The 13,936-nt window shown below is 46.2% G+C and overlaps 1 protein-coding gene across 13 annotated transcripts in view; it reads right to left on the minus strand.

Annotated features, from left to right (window-relative positions):
- Positions 1 to 13,936, minus strand: part of TIAM1 (TIAM Rac1 associated GEF 1) — a 189,340-nt gene that overhangs the window by 148,390 nt on the left and 27,014 nt on the right. For 9 of the 13 annotated variants that reach the window (XM_074902643.1, XM_074902693.1, XM_074902581.1 and 6 more), the window contains exon 2: positions 5,155 to 5,496. The exons of 1 other annotated variant lie outside the window; for it this stretch is intronic. The gene's annotated coding sequence lies outside the window, so the exon portion shown is untranslated. Of the gene's footprint in view, positions 1 to 3,663; positions 3,751 to 4,984; positions 5,086 to 5,154; positions 5,497 to 13,936 lie in introns of those variants that run through there. 3 more of the 13 variants (XM_074902654.1, XM_074902626.1, XM_074902663.1) reach the window with 2 other exon arrangements.

The raw sequence follows: 13,936 nt of genomic DNA on the forward strand, positions 1-13,936 counted from the left end.
TGGCAGAAGGTATAGACACAGGGCTCCAAGGGACAGGCCAGCACACCAAACAGGCAGCAAACCCTCCTGGTTTTACCAACCATGCAGAGCTCCAACGCTGCTCAAAGCTGAAGCACCAGCAGCCCTCTTTTTGCTCCTCTGCTCAGGAAAACAAATCAACTCTTACTTGATGGAATGTTTGGGCAAGTAAAGATAAGGACCTAGCTGAACTATTCAGAGCTCAAACTGCAACTACCTTCAAATCCTTACCAACCGTAACACCAAACACAATATTTTGTACTCTTCCAGCTGCCTCCCGAAAACCTCTTCAAACGTGGCTGCTTTAGATGTGGGATTTCCCTAGACAGTCACAAAAAACGGCAGTTCTCCATATCCACAGTGTGAGCTCCAGCTGAGTCACCTGCACTGCTTGGAGGCAAAGCACAAGCAAGAGCAAGGCGCTCCCAAGTTTCTGCAGTGATCCAGAGATGCTGCTCAGGCCCTGTAAGGACCATACTGTGCACGTGCGTACACATGTGCAGCAGTTTAAGAAGCAGTCTAGTTCACTTTAGGTACTGTTAAAGAGGTTAATACTTCTAAATAACTCAATGTTGAAAAATGGGGCTTAAATACCATTGAAACCTGAGATCATAAAGACAAAAACATATGTGCACATGTTCCTAAGAAACCAAACAGATTTTCAAAACAAGATTTCTCTCACGTGCTCCTAAAGAAAGCTTTTTTATTTAAGCCATCATCAACTGAAGAGCAGGAGAAAGACTTGAACAAATCTGTCAGTAAATACTCCCATTCTACACAGGTAAAAACACTGGCACAAAAGTAACCTAGTAACTTCCTAAGCTGATAAAACGGCATTATATATTGAAATATATATGCACATGTGATATCTGTATAGGAACATATACACGTATCGCAATGTATAGCTTTTTTTAAAGAACTTCAGGAGAGAGTTTGGTCATGTGATAACCCACCTGTACAGAAAACAGTAAAGGGGAAGATAACCTCTAATCCAAGTGAAATCCATTGCAATCAGTGGACCCATCCTATGGACAAAGATCAGACAGGGAATGAGGAGACCCAGCTTTTATTTCCTGCAGCATCGTTTCCTTCTGGGTGGCCCCACTACATCTCCCCAAGCCTCTGCTGCTCCTTCAGTTGTTGTCCTGGCAACTTATTTATGGAAAGGGCTCACCTTTGATACGGGTGTAAGCATTTATTTACGTTAAACCCTCATCTCCCTTCAAAGGGCCCCACAGATAATCTGGCTTCTCTTCTCTGCTTCCCACTGAAGGGAATACGGATTAATAAATATTGGGAGGGAATCTGCCTGTAGCTTTACTAGACTGCATAAAATGGTTAAATTTTTCCTAGAGCAGCAGGAAGCTTGTGAGGAGCGCACAAAATGCACAGCTGCACAAATGTAAGATTAGGGAAGAAGGATGGAAGGTATCAGGAAGTCTGAAATATTTTCAGTGAGATAGATGCATTGGCTCACCCACTCTCCTGACAAGTACTCTGATTTTAAAAGGCGCTTTAATCTGCCTCAGATCTATATAAACAAAGATCATAGAAACAATTGTATATAGCAGCCTGGGAAAGAGGAATACTGTTATCATCTTTCACTTTGTAGCTTTATGTTAGAGAAGAGGGAGGAGAAGGAAAGAGGGAAGTAAAGTAACCATGCTCAACATCACAGCTCAACGTGAACAGGCCTGTTTCTTTCATTACTTCGGGTCATCAGGATAATTAAATCCTTTATAATAGCCACCGATACGCGTCAGACAGAGCATTGAACTGAGAGCTAACTTCTTTAAGTTGCACAGAAGGGCTACTACATATTACAAAATACCCTCTGCGCCTTGCTTGGTGCTTTCAGGACAGATTCTGACACCTCTACTTCAGTAGTGCCACACAACACCAATCAGCCAGACTGACAGACAGCCTCAGCCCATGCTGGCCATGGAGGCCTGCACAAGAAGGTATTGTGCCATTTGGGGAGCAAGGTGGTACCCCAGTGTCTGAGGTACAGCCTGCCCCGTGCTGCCTGGGGGACCCCGCAGTTCGACCACAGCTCAGAAGCCATACACGTTTTTGGAAGAGCGATGGAGTTGATGGAAAGGTCAGTCTGAGTTCCTGCACTTCTGTTTCCACCCCTCCTCCCCCAACTGCAATTTCTAAATTAATCTGGGTCTTTAGGCTTGTCGGCTTTTATTGCCGTTTCTTAAAGAAAAGCCCAGCTTTCACGCTACAAACTACAGGGCTGAAATCCCCAGACAAGTTTAGTAAGTGCTTTTTGCAATTCGCCTTTGCCTTATTCATCCAAGTGTACTCCCTTAAGAGTCTCCTAAAAATCTAAGATAGGAAATGCGCTTAGTTTCTTCCTTATTTTCCCCTGCCCGCAACATTTTAATCAAAACGCGCCAGCCAGCTACATCCAGCAGGCGTGGGGTGGATGGGAACAGCACCACTTTGTACAGATTGCACTTGACAAGTCACACAGCCGAGTGCAGCCTCAACCAATACGCCCCCCTCCCTCCCCAAATCCTGACCTCTGCTACTCAGAGGTCTCTGACACGGGGATGCCAGAGGGCAAGAAATCCTGCTTCTGTGCAACAAGACATTGTTAAAGGGAAAATTCTTTGGGTCTTTTTTTTCTAAATCCTTGACAAGGAGATCTGTGTGTGTATGGCCCACAGCAGAAATAATCCTACACCTACCAAAATCAAACAGGAATTTACTGACCAGCTCTCACGCACTGCAGGGACTGAGCCAAAGTCTAAAAAACTTGCACTGGCTGTCCCATAACAATATAACACCTTTTCTATTTTAGTTTCACTTAAGTACATGAGAGGAAAAAAAAAATAGTAAAAATGTGTTTAACTAATAACTGGAAACTTTCTGTTAAACTAATCAAAGCACTATACTTGGGTAGGGGCATGCTATGGCTTCCTAGGATGCAGTAACCAACCAAACATAACCCACCATCGGCTCCTGGCAGGATCAGCTGCTCAGCTGCAACAGCACGCATCTGTTAGCACTGGCAATTTACAACTGGAAAGTATTAGGGAGGGCTGATTAATTGCTACAATATGAAATTTCCACACCTTCATTTTACATTAGCAGCTTCACAGTTAACAAAAACCCTAGGGAAAACTAGAAAAGGAGGGGGATGGGGGGCAGAAGAATGCAGCCCCTCTCACATATGTCAGGGGCTAGGAGCATCCTCAGAGGATGCTCCCTTTTTAGCAGGGCTTCAGCTTTTGTCAGAAACAAACAAGGCCTCCACACTTTCAGGCTGAGCAGAAACCACCACGGGTGGGAGCTGAGACAGCAACATCCTCCAGAGCCCCTCTCCACTATGGGGGGAGGCTGGCAGGGCTGCTGCCCTGGGGATGTGCAGCGCAGCAGAGGGACCACAGTGGTCACAAGATGGATGGAGGCAACACCATCCATCCTCCTTCCCACCTCCCTCCTCTTCTTCCCCCCCAAAAGGAAGGGTGAGGGTTATGTGGCGACTCCAAGGCTGCAAACCTCTTGCTTCGCACCCCCCTCCCCACCCAGACCCTGGTGCCACATGTAGGGACCAACCACCTCAAGAAGTGGAGACAGTCAAGAACCACCTTTGCCTTACCAGAGTGCAGGAGCAGGCCCAAGCACACGCACCTGAACGGGCATGGGGGCCAGTGCCAGCCATGGGAAAATCCCAAATCCTCCGTCAGAGGGCAAGCTCACCACCGGCCCAAAGCACAGGGATGCACTGCACAGAGATGCCGGTGTCACAGGCTTCCTGCCGAGATGATCGGGTCCAACCCATCAGCACAGAGGCAATTTGCACCTGCTGCCAAAGCACAAAGTAGGAAACCCCACTGCGTCTTGCTCTCTGGATGGAGCAAAGCAAGATGATGGCTTTGTTGCCGCCTCCCCTGCATCCATTCCTCTCCCCTCCACACACAGGCAGTGGGCTTACTTCCAACACGCTTTGCGATACGAACTCAGACGAACAAAAGAACAAAAACTCTCGCCCCCTCCCTCCGGAGGAGAGGGGAAGATTCAGAATTCGGTCTGCCACTCCGCTGCTAGCTGGCGCTGCTGCTGCTGGTGCCACGCAGGCCGCCGAGTGCCGGGTAATTTCACACGCCATATGTGCGGTAATCAGGAAGCGCCGAGAGCACAGGGCTGGAGGAGCAGCCACCGCCTGCAAATCAGTGGTGCTATGGGGAGGGAGAAGCAGCAAAACAACATCCACAAGTAATCTGTCAGACGCAGTCTTTCCAAGGTGCCATAACGCCCCTGGACGCGCTCCCAGTCCAACATGAAAGCCAAGTGGACAGAGGGTACGCTTCAGCATCACCCACCTGCACGTGTGGCACGGCTGGCAGTGATAAACCCGGAACACAGCATCCACCCTCACCACCACATGGCCCACAGGCAGGGGTTTGAGGGGCCAGCATCCCATGCAGTGACAGGCAAGGACAGGGCAGCAGACCCAAGGGTATTGCACACATGGCTGGTTGTGTGTCATGTACCCAGCTGAGCCCAGGAGCTCTGCCTCGTCCCTCCAGCCTACAGCCATACCCCTGGGATCTCTGCCTCCAGCTGGAAACACACTGGCATGTTTCCGAGACTGCCACTGATGGGGACCCACACCAGCAGGAGAAGGGCAGAGTGCAAACAGAACAGCCCTTGGCAGGGGTCAGCAATGCACACACCAGGTGCAAGAGACAAGCAACCTCTTGCCTGGGAGGATAAACCCGCTCCTTGCAAGGAGCTCCACCAGTGAAAATACAGCATTGCCAAGCTTCAGGCATCAGAACCTTGAGGTCTGCTTCACACCTGGGGTTTTCCATGGAGTTTTTTTGTTGTTGTTTTGGTTTTTTCTTAATAGCTACTAGGTCCACGTGACAAATTTTAAGCAAGCAAGACTTAAATCCTCATAATTGAAGAGACACAGAAATGGGGAAGACTTGACATAACAGATACCTACACACTTAAAATGTAAAAATCTAAGAGGTAGAACAGCACAGAAGTTCTTGTCCCAGAAGTAGCAAAGTTTTATTGTTTTCTTTCTTGGAAACACTTCAGTCACTGAAGAGAGAAAAAAGAAAAAAAAAAAGACGTTTTAAAAACATGGTCTGACACACCATTTGTACTCACCTTGGCAAGATCTCTTATTTTTCAAAGGTCTAACAGCTTCTAGGTGAATATAGCAGCTCCAGAAAGAAAAGAGTTTGACAGCAGTATCTGCAGAGAGATACCTTGAAAGCAGTGGGTCTGAGTTTTTCTCTGTGTAGTCCCATTAACAATTTTGGCCTTCACAGTTCCTCTAGCTGGCTTCTTCTTAGCAGAAGGGTCTGGAGATGAGTCACAAGGCAGCTCTGGGGCAAACACAAGAAGCCTCTCCGGGGAGCTGGGCTCCAGCAATCTGAGATGCAGGGCTGATGCACCAAATGGCTGCACCCCAGGTCAGGCCTCGCTGTCAGGTACCAGCACACTCCCCTGCACGAAGAACAAACACAGAGCTGACAAGTGCAGCCTTCAGCTACCGTGCAGTGTTTTGCTTGTGTTTTATGTAACCATTTATGACTGTTATTCAATTATGAAGAAGAGCTTACCATGGAAACTGCAAGGAGGTATTTTGTTTAAGATACAGAGCACACTTTTTAAGTAAGAGCTGTTCATCTCCAGTATGCAAACATCTGAACTGCACTCAAGGTTTTACATTTAGATGTGTTTCCCAGAAGACGGCCAGTCCTACTTGAAGGCTATGCACCACACGGCACAATTTAAACCAAATAATTTTTACATTTTTCCTTCCTAAAGCTAAAAAGCCAGGTGAACAAAGGAATGGATCCGCTTCTTTATGCATCCATTATAGGGTTCATCAGGAAATGCCATTTTCCACTGAGGCCCCACAGGACTGTAGTGGCTCAGTAGGCTGCCAGCCTACATCAGCCCCCCAAACTGCTAAGCCTCAGGGACCGGTCCCAATCCTGTATAGCCCCCAGTCAGTCAGTAAGTGACCTAGTAATCCAATTAGGCAGCAATACAGGCTGTCTAAAGAAATAAAATAAAAAGAAATAGGAAAGGGAAAAGCAACAGGAAAGAAATTATGCCTAAAGCAAAGCATATCCTCATTACTCCTCTAATCTGCAGCTGCAAGCAGGAGCTTAGCTGGGACAACAAGCTATGTAGAGCCCAGCTCTCTCCCCAGCCTGGAAACCCTCCATCACCAAACACAAGATACTTGCTGGGTGTAAGGAAGAACAGGCAGTGAAGAGACAGTCCTCTCTAGACAGCCTAGTCAGTAAAGTTTGGCATGATTTCTCCAACCTGTTCTAGCTATTTAAAGCAATTCTCTGGCTTTTGTAGCACCGCATTCAGCCATCGCCACATACTCTGTGCATTATCCAGAAAATCACGTGGCTGCAGAGGGACAGGGGAAGGACACCAAGATTATTTCTTCTGAACACAGCTGGGTGGCAGAGGCTGTTCCTGCAGACACTTCAAGGTGCCCACCCCCGGCTGCCCAACACACCAGGTGCCCAACTCCAAAGAGTATCCCACGCTTTTCAGAGGATGCCCCACATCTAGCACAAACGTGAACAAGTACATGAGAAACTACCTGTTCAGCTTTAAAGGTCAGAACCCCCAAGAAGTGCAATCCAATTTTGCAAGGCACTGTGAAAAACACTACAACTGCAAAAAGGGGATTTCTAGTTAAACTGCTGGTGGTTTTTGCACACTTAAGAAATGAGCACAGCCAAAGTTTTAAAAACACATTTTAGGCAACCTCCTAGCTGAGCTCTAGCTTTCCTGGGCCATGAGATAATTACAAACTCAAACACAGCGCAAGAGATCTCAGTCACCGATGGATTTGTTTGTGGGCGTGAAAGCTCAGAAGCACGACAACTATCACATCAGCTTCCATGCTGGAGGCCCAAACAGCAGCATTATCTGGGGTTCTGGAGAACGACAAAATGAAAGAAAAAAAGCCTTATAAATGCCATTGCTCTGGAAAATTAGCATTTTTAATAGGAAAGTAAACATAAGGCTTGTTTTATATGATGATAACTATCAGCATGTCAGGGTTTTTTTATGGTTTCTCCATTATCATAACAAAAGCGTGCTGAGCATCTTGGTTGAACTGCAGGAGTTAAAAATGCATAACATTCTGACTTCTTAGAGATAATTTTGCAAACAAGAAGTGATGAGGATGCACTTCTACCACTGATTTCTTTTATGAGTAACTTTAACAGCACTTTACATCTGCAGAGAAATCCATTTTTTTATCAAGATAGACCTGCAATCCAAGATCAAAGTTTGAAAGCAAGATAGGTTAAGGAGTTGGGCATCCATCTCTGGCTTAGAAAAATCCTTCTCCTGTATAGTATCACAAAGGACTCGCTTTTGCTGTGTATTCTGTGACACGACACTGCACAGCATCATCTATCAATTAAAAGATACTTCTTGGAAGCCATTCACCACGCTACCAAAATCTTGGCTGAGTGTGGCCAGGCCCTGTTTTGAGACAGAGCAGCACCTGCATTCATCCAGCTCCTACACCAGGGGCTCCTGTGGACCAGAGGAGACCCGGGGGCAGCCAAATTGCCCTCCACAGCCAAACTGCCCTCCTCAGCTGAAGCCAGACATGGAGCAGCTGAAGCCCATGCCTGCCCAGCCACAGACAGGTTTTCCACCCCAACGATGCTCAGCACCCCTCAGCCAGGGTAGAACCCCCAGAGGCTCCTCCGTGCCCCAGCATAAGGGGCTGCTCAGCAGTAGCAGAGACAGTGCCAGCCTCCCACACAGCAGGGAGCATGGGCCCTGCACACAGCGCGGCCCCAAAACGTGCTTCCACGTGTGCCCCGCTATAGGCAACAGCGGGCAGGGAGGGATGAGGAGCGTGGGACCCTAGCAAACAAATTTTCAACGCTGTTGGTTCGTCCAAGCCGCCGGGCAGTGTTCATGCCGTTGGCTACACTGGTCCAGGGAGCAACCAATTTTGCAGCGAACAAAATATTTTTCTACCCTCTCCACAGACGATTAGCAACACAAGCCTGAAACGTCAAAAAACGACTCTTAATTACCGAAGTCAGCACTTAATGACTCCAATTACATTTCCACTGATTTCTGAAAATTGGATTCTCCACTACACTTGCTGTGTTTAAATTAGTTTCTTACCTCATTCATGGTAATTATACTTTGACAAACCAAACCAAAATACAGATGAGATTAAAACTTAAAAATAGGGGGGATTTAGGAATAAAATTTTTCTTAAGCCTACAGTCATCCACATTTTTCATTGCCCTCCCTTCAGGGCAGAGGAGTGCAGAGAGTTAAAACATGAGAGAGATGCAAAGGACAGTATTTTGTGAAAAAGCTGTAGAAAAAGTGTTTTAGTAGTAGGAAACAGTGTTTTCATTCTGTGATAGAAACTTACTGTCTTCTGTCCCAATACCACAGAAATTAGCTTCTCCTTTTACCCTAAAAAAACCCAGAAGTTACTCTTCTCAAGCTCACCATCACCAGTACCACAGAGGACTCCAGCAATGAGATTTAGATGTGCATTTATCACAAGGGAATACCTTTCTCACAACTAATACAGCTCTCAGTATCTAACCTGCATGCTGAGACCCCAGTATCTAGACCCACCACCAAAATACATCTATGGAATAAGCATAGCTTCTGCAGGATGCAGTTGCACTTAGTGGGGATGCCTACCCTTTATTAGGGGATTATTTTCAAGTTCCCATTCATAATTAGTACTAGAAATGGAAAAGGACAGGAGAGTAGGAAGCATATTTCAAGAAACTAAGCAACCAGTGGAAAGAATGCATAAAAACATTATTTTAGGGAAAGCATCTACATGTATTAACTTCAGATGATACAGAGAAAGTAGTGATTTCTCCAAAGAAGATTCCCCTCCATACATTTTTCTCCCAAAAGAGGGAAGAAAACCCACTAACAGCTCCTAATCCCTTTGCCAATCCCAGAACTACAACATCCAAAGCACATACCCTTACATAGCAGCAGCCTGGCAATAGCCACGGGAGCTGTCAAGTATCCACACTAACCATGGCAAAGCCAAGGTGCCCATGCCAGCACTACAGGCAGGACCACAGTCCAGGCAATACAGTCACAGGAGTGTGTCTCAGCACCTGGACAAATTAATTCTAATCCCTGCAGGACCAGAGTCATTCCAGGAGCCAGCGACCTGGCACTGCATCTCAAAGGACAGGCAAGCTTTACACTGCCTGGGAGATTAGTACACCGAGAAACCAAACCAGCCCCAAAGTAAGCTGACAGTAAATTAAAAAGAAATTTTCAGGTTTCCAAAGGATCTCAATTGCCCCAAAGGAGCAATGACAAGTTTGAAGCAGTCTGCACCTATGTGGTGTGCCATCCTTTAGTTCCTTATGGCAAAGCAGTAAGGCAACACAAAGCCCCCACCAGCTCACTACAACTAGAGAGGAATACAAAGCAAACCATCTGCATGTGTTCAACATGTAGAGTGTTAATTCAAGAGGCAAGAGAACACAGATTTACAGGGTCACATTTTCACTTCGGTGTAGGGATATAATATGCCACTGTCACAGCTACTTCTTGCAATAATACCTTTTCGTTATGTTTGTTTCTGCTTTGTTTTTATTCTCATCTTTCACGGATACCCATTACTCAGCAGTGGTTGTTGGATTTTATGTTCACATATGGTTTAAAGAGGTGGCTGTTTAATGTTCCCTATATGTAAATAACTACATGCTGTTTCAGTCCCTGCTGTGCAAGTGGAGGAATGATTAGATTATAAATCTCAAATACAGAAATATGTCAAGTTGGTTTTCATCTACAAATCTGTTAGAGCTTACTCTGGGTTACATTTTCCATCTTCCCTTTTACCCATGAATTCCCACTGCTTTTAATGAGCACCTAAAGCAATCAGCAACAGGCAAAAATAGCCCAAAAGCAGGACTCCAGGGGAGCAGCCAGTAGCCCAGGTACAGCCCCTTCGTAGGTATCCCTCTTCCTGAAGGCAAGGCTTTTGCCACTGCCGATGCAAAGCTGAATCCGATGTGGCAATGCCAAGAGGGCCCGCGTGCTGAGGATACCTGGGGAACCCCCCCACGGCACAGCGCGGGGAGCAGGGAGCCTGGGGAAAGGCCATAGGGGATAACATGGCAACCCCTGCTGCCAACCCATGCCAGTGCCCCATGTGAGCAGGAGCCACTGCACAGGGAGCTGGCTTCACCACCAGCAAAAAGCAACCATGAGACAAGACTTGCAAAGAGCAATTCAGCACAGCATGGCAAGACACAGGAGGGGCAAACACCTGCATTTCAAATTATTCTGCTTTTACTCTATTTGTGGTATAACTCCAGTGCTGCTACTAGAAGCAAACACGTTTTTCAGTGGAATTCATCATCTTTTTAATATGGCTGACTATTCATTTCAAATCAAAGCTCCCATGCCAAGCACATTAAAACCGTTTTTATTTTCAAAAGTGAACGCCATGAGAGCCAGAAGCCACATTAACATAACCACTAACATTTCCAGCTTGCTTAGTATCAGAAACCAGCACATAGAATAATCTTTTGAACTTTCCAAGGTAGAGAAATGCTCTTCAAGTAAATAAAGATAGATAATTCATTGTTCAGCCAGTCTCCCTTCCTTGCTGAGCCACGACAGACAGCAGGAAATGCTCCTGCTCCCTGCCACCCCCAGCCCGATAGTCCCAGACCTTTCAGTGCACAGGGAGACAGAAAGCTCATGCCAGCTATCGAGTGAGCAGCCTATAGCTGCAGGTAAATGAGCAACAGACCTTTCATCGCAAGCACCCCCAAACAGCCCACACTGCAAGCCACTGTTTGCCTGACAAAATACTGGGACTGTACTGCAGAAGATGGAAAGCCGGAAATGTGGCAAGCAGCAGCAGCAGGTTTTTTTGGTTAAAACCTCCATCTCATCCTCAGAGGGTGAGCACACAACTGGCTGCTGTGCACAGGCATGGGGCAGTGAGCAGTGGTCACTGCCAGCTCAACCCAGCAGCAAAATTGCCCCAGTGTATCAGTACTGTCACAAATAGGCACAAGCCCCCCACTCCCAGCAACCACCTGCCTCGGGGTGAGTGTAGAAAACAAGCAAGCAAGCAAACAAACAAGCAAAACCAGGAAAAGCCTGGGAAGGCAGAAATTAAGACAGTAATCAAGAAGCCAGGAAGGAAGGAAAAAGCTTTGGCCTGTGGAAGCAGGCAGTAGATAGCCTGAAACGGGATATTAATTCAATTTATTCAAATGTAGTCCAAACTATCAAGTTTGGGCATAGTCTTTCTGTAGTTAGGAGACATGAGAGTGACTGCAAGAGCTATGGGATTCAAAAGATGCTCCAAGTCAACACTGCAGTATGAGGATGGGAAGAACCCCAAACCTGCTCAGGTTTGCCTTCTTCCATCCCCATCCCACCCCCATACTCTCTCGGTATACTAATGAGGAATTCCTGCCCAGATCCAGTCCCAGTAACTGATTTCTGCTGACCTAAAATTATCCTGCAGCTCTAACAACAGATGATGGATCTCATTTCCTATCCCAGCAGCCTCTGTCGTGTGGTGTTGCACTGCATATTAATGATCTTTAATGACACCTAAAAGCATCTGCAAAGTCTCAAGTATGGATTTTACCACTTAGTCCCATGTTCAGCAGACAGAAGCCATAAAGAGCTGACGAAGGTAAAGTATATTTAAGGATCAAAACCAAGAAAGGAAAGCATTCATTAAGACATTCTCGTACTCTTGTGGAAAGGGGCATTAAGATGATTTTTCTCCTTGACCAGTGGCAGCAGATAAGTAAGATGATGAGTAATATTAGCCTGAAAGGGACCTTTTAAAAATAAATACATATTTTTTAAGTTGGCAGAGAATAAGCCTATTTGGTGGGAGCAGAAAAAAAAAAAAAAGGTCAAGGGAATGAAAGAAAAGAGCTGCCCATTTGCCTGTGACATTGTCAGCTACGGACAGTGATGGAAGATTAGTCCGTAGGAATATAAATCACCTCCAGTCAGGGCTCCTGGAATTCAGCGCTTCCCATGACTGCTGAAGAGGCACTGTCAGCTGATCCTTATTTCTCAAGTTTGGGATGATGACTGGGGTGCGATAAGGCTGAAAAGAAGGGTTAATTAAACAAAAAAGCAAATAAGCAAGAGCCTTTAGAAATTGATTAGACAATGAAAGTAAATGACTTGGCAAAACAACCTTGATTTCTCTGCCAGAGTTATAAAAACATCTAAGAGACAGAGTGCTGTTTTAATGATTGATATTCTCACTATATGTTCCCACAGAAATGATAAGTACTGGGACATTTACTGGGGTAAATGAAATCACAACTGAGCCATCTCCTTTCCTACTCTGTGAAAGGAGAAAAAGCTGTCACGGATCTCTTCATCCAGAAACCAAAGCACCACCAAGGACTGAGGAAAATGATCATGTCGCCAAAATAAGGCTCAGAAAAATATATTTGTCAAGCTCATGTGACATTTGTTTTCTCCTTGCTTGGAGGAACGGTGCATCAACATTCAGATAGGTGACCAAAACCAGAAACCCACCTTCCCTCTGCATTTCTGCTTTATAGCTAGACTCCACATTTTCCACTGTCCCATGCAGATCTATTTCTGTTTGTTTGGGAAGTCATATGGCCAGGGGAAGGCCCAGATCCTCAGGAAAAAATATATGTAAAACATAGATCATGCCTGTGTTACTCATCTGATGGTTATTTAATGCTTTTTTGTAACACTCTGGTAAAGAAAAGAGGATTCAGTCCAATTTCATAACACCGAAGTCCTGAATCATCGTGTTCATGAGGTCAGAATGACAATTGGTATAAATTTACTTGCCACCACCATAAATCCCAACATCGTAATGCTGAAATATTTTAGCCATCAGAGCAGCGATGTTGCAGACTGCCCTGCATTTTTAACCTCGATTGTACATAATTGTTAATCACTGACCCATTCTCCAGCAGCCCTTGGCAGGAACGGGTTGCTAAGAGACCCGTTTTTGCTCCAGATACTTTTTAAAGCTAGTTTAGAAATGGCCAAAAGTCAACAAAGTGAACATTGAGAATACTGTGGACAGATCTGAGGTGGAGGCGCAAGGATAGGAAGCAAGTGAGACTAACCTGCACTTCTATCAAAAGCATAATAATACTCAGTGTCACTTTGCTACATATGAAAACAAAGCCTTGCTGCAGCCCAGATACACCTCCTGACCTGCAATATTAATTGCCTCCTGCTTCTGAACAAACTCCCGTGCAGTTGCCACCACAAGAAGACAGAGATGAGGAGCCAGACCTCCATGCTCGCTCCGCTGGGGAGTCGCATCTGGGAGGCGTAAGGGCTGCAACCCAGCACCACCAAGAGCAGGCACCCCACTGTGCCCACCTACCAGCCCCACTGGGGTTGGTGAGCCCAAACATCTGCAGCTCAAACAGAGCCCACTGGTGACAGACACCTGAAGGACTGCAACCGAACAACAACAGCCTTCAGAAACACATGCAGGGTTTTATTAGGGAAAACCATGCTGTTCTTTGAAAGCTAATGGGACTATAATTACTCTCCCAGCCAGGAGCGCAGGGACTTTCCATAGATCTATGATTGGAAATAATCAGGTAGAATTAATCAAGTAGAGGGTAGAAATTGTCCAGCCTATGTTTCTGCATCTGTGTCGCCCCACAGCCTTCCCTTCCCAGCTCCTCCGTCAGCAGGTACACTGGCATCCACAACTTGCTAGCACCCAACTGTGGGGCCTGGCGAGAGGCACATCAGGCAGCCAAATTATTTCTGCTGCTCCCTTCAACAGGCTGGGGCTCTCGTGCCTAGGAGGCTGCTGCGCTCCTTGGGATTTGCGGGGAGGGACCTCATAACTCTGGGACTTTTATCCTTCTGGCTAACTATG

Source organism: Athene noctua, chromosome 1 (genome assembly GCF_965140245.1).
Source record: "Athene noctua chromosome 1, bAthNoc1.hap1.1, whole genome shotgun sequence".
In the NCBI taxonomy this organism is placed as follows: domain Eukaryota; kingdom Metazoa; phylum Chordata; class Aves; order Strigiformes; family Strigidae; genus Athene; species Athene noctua.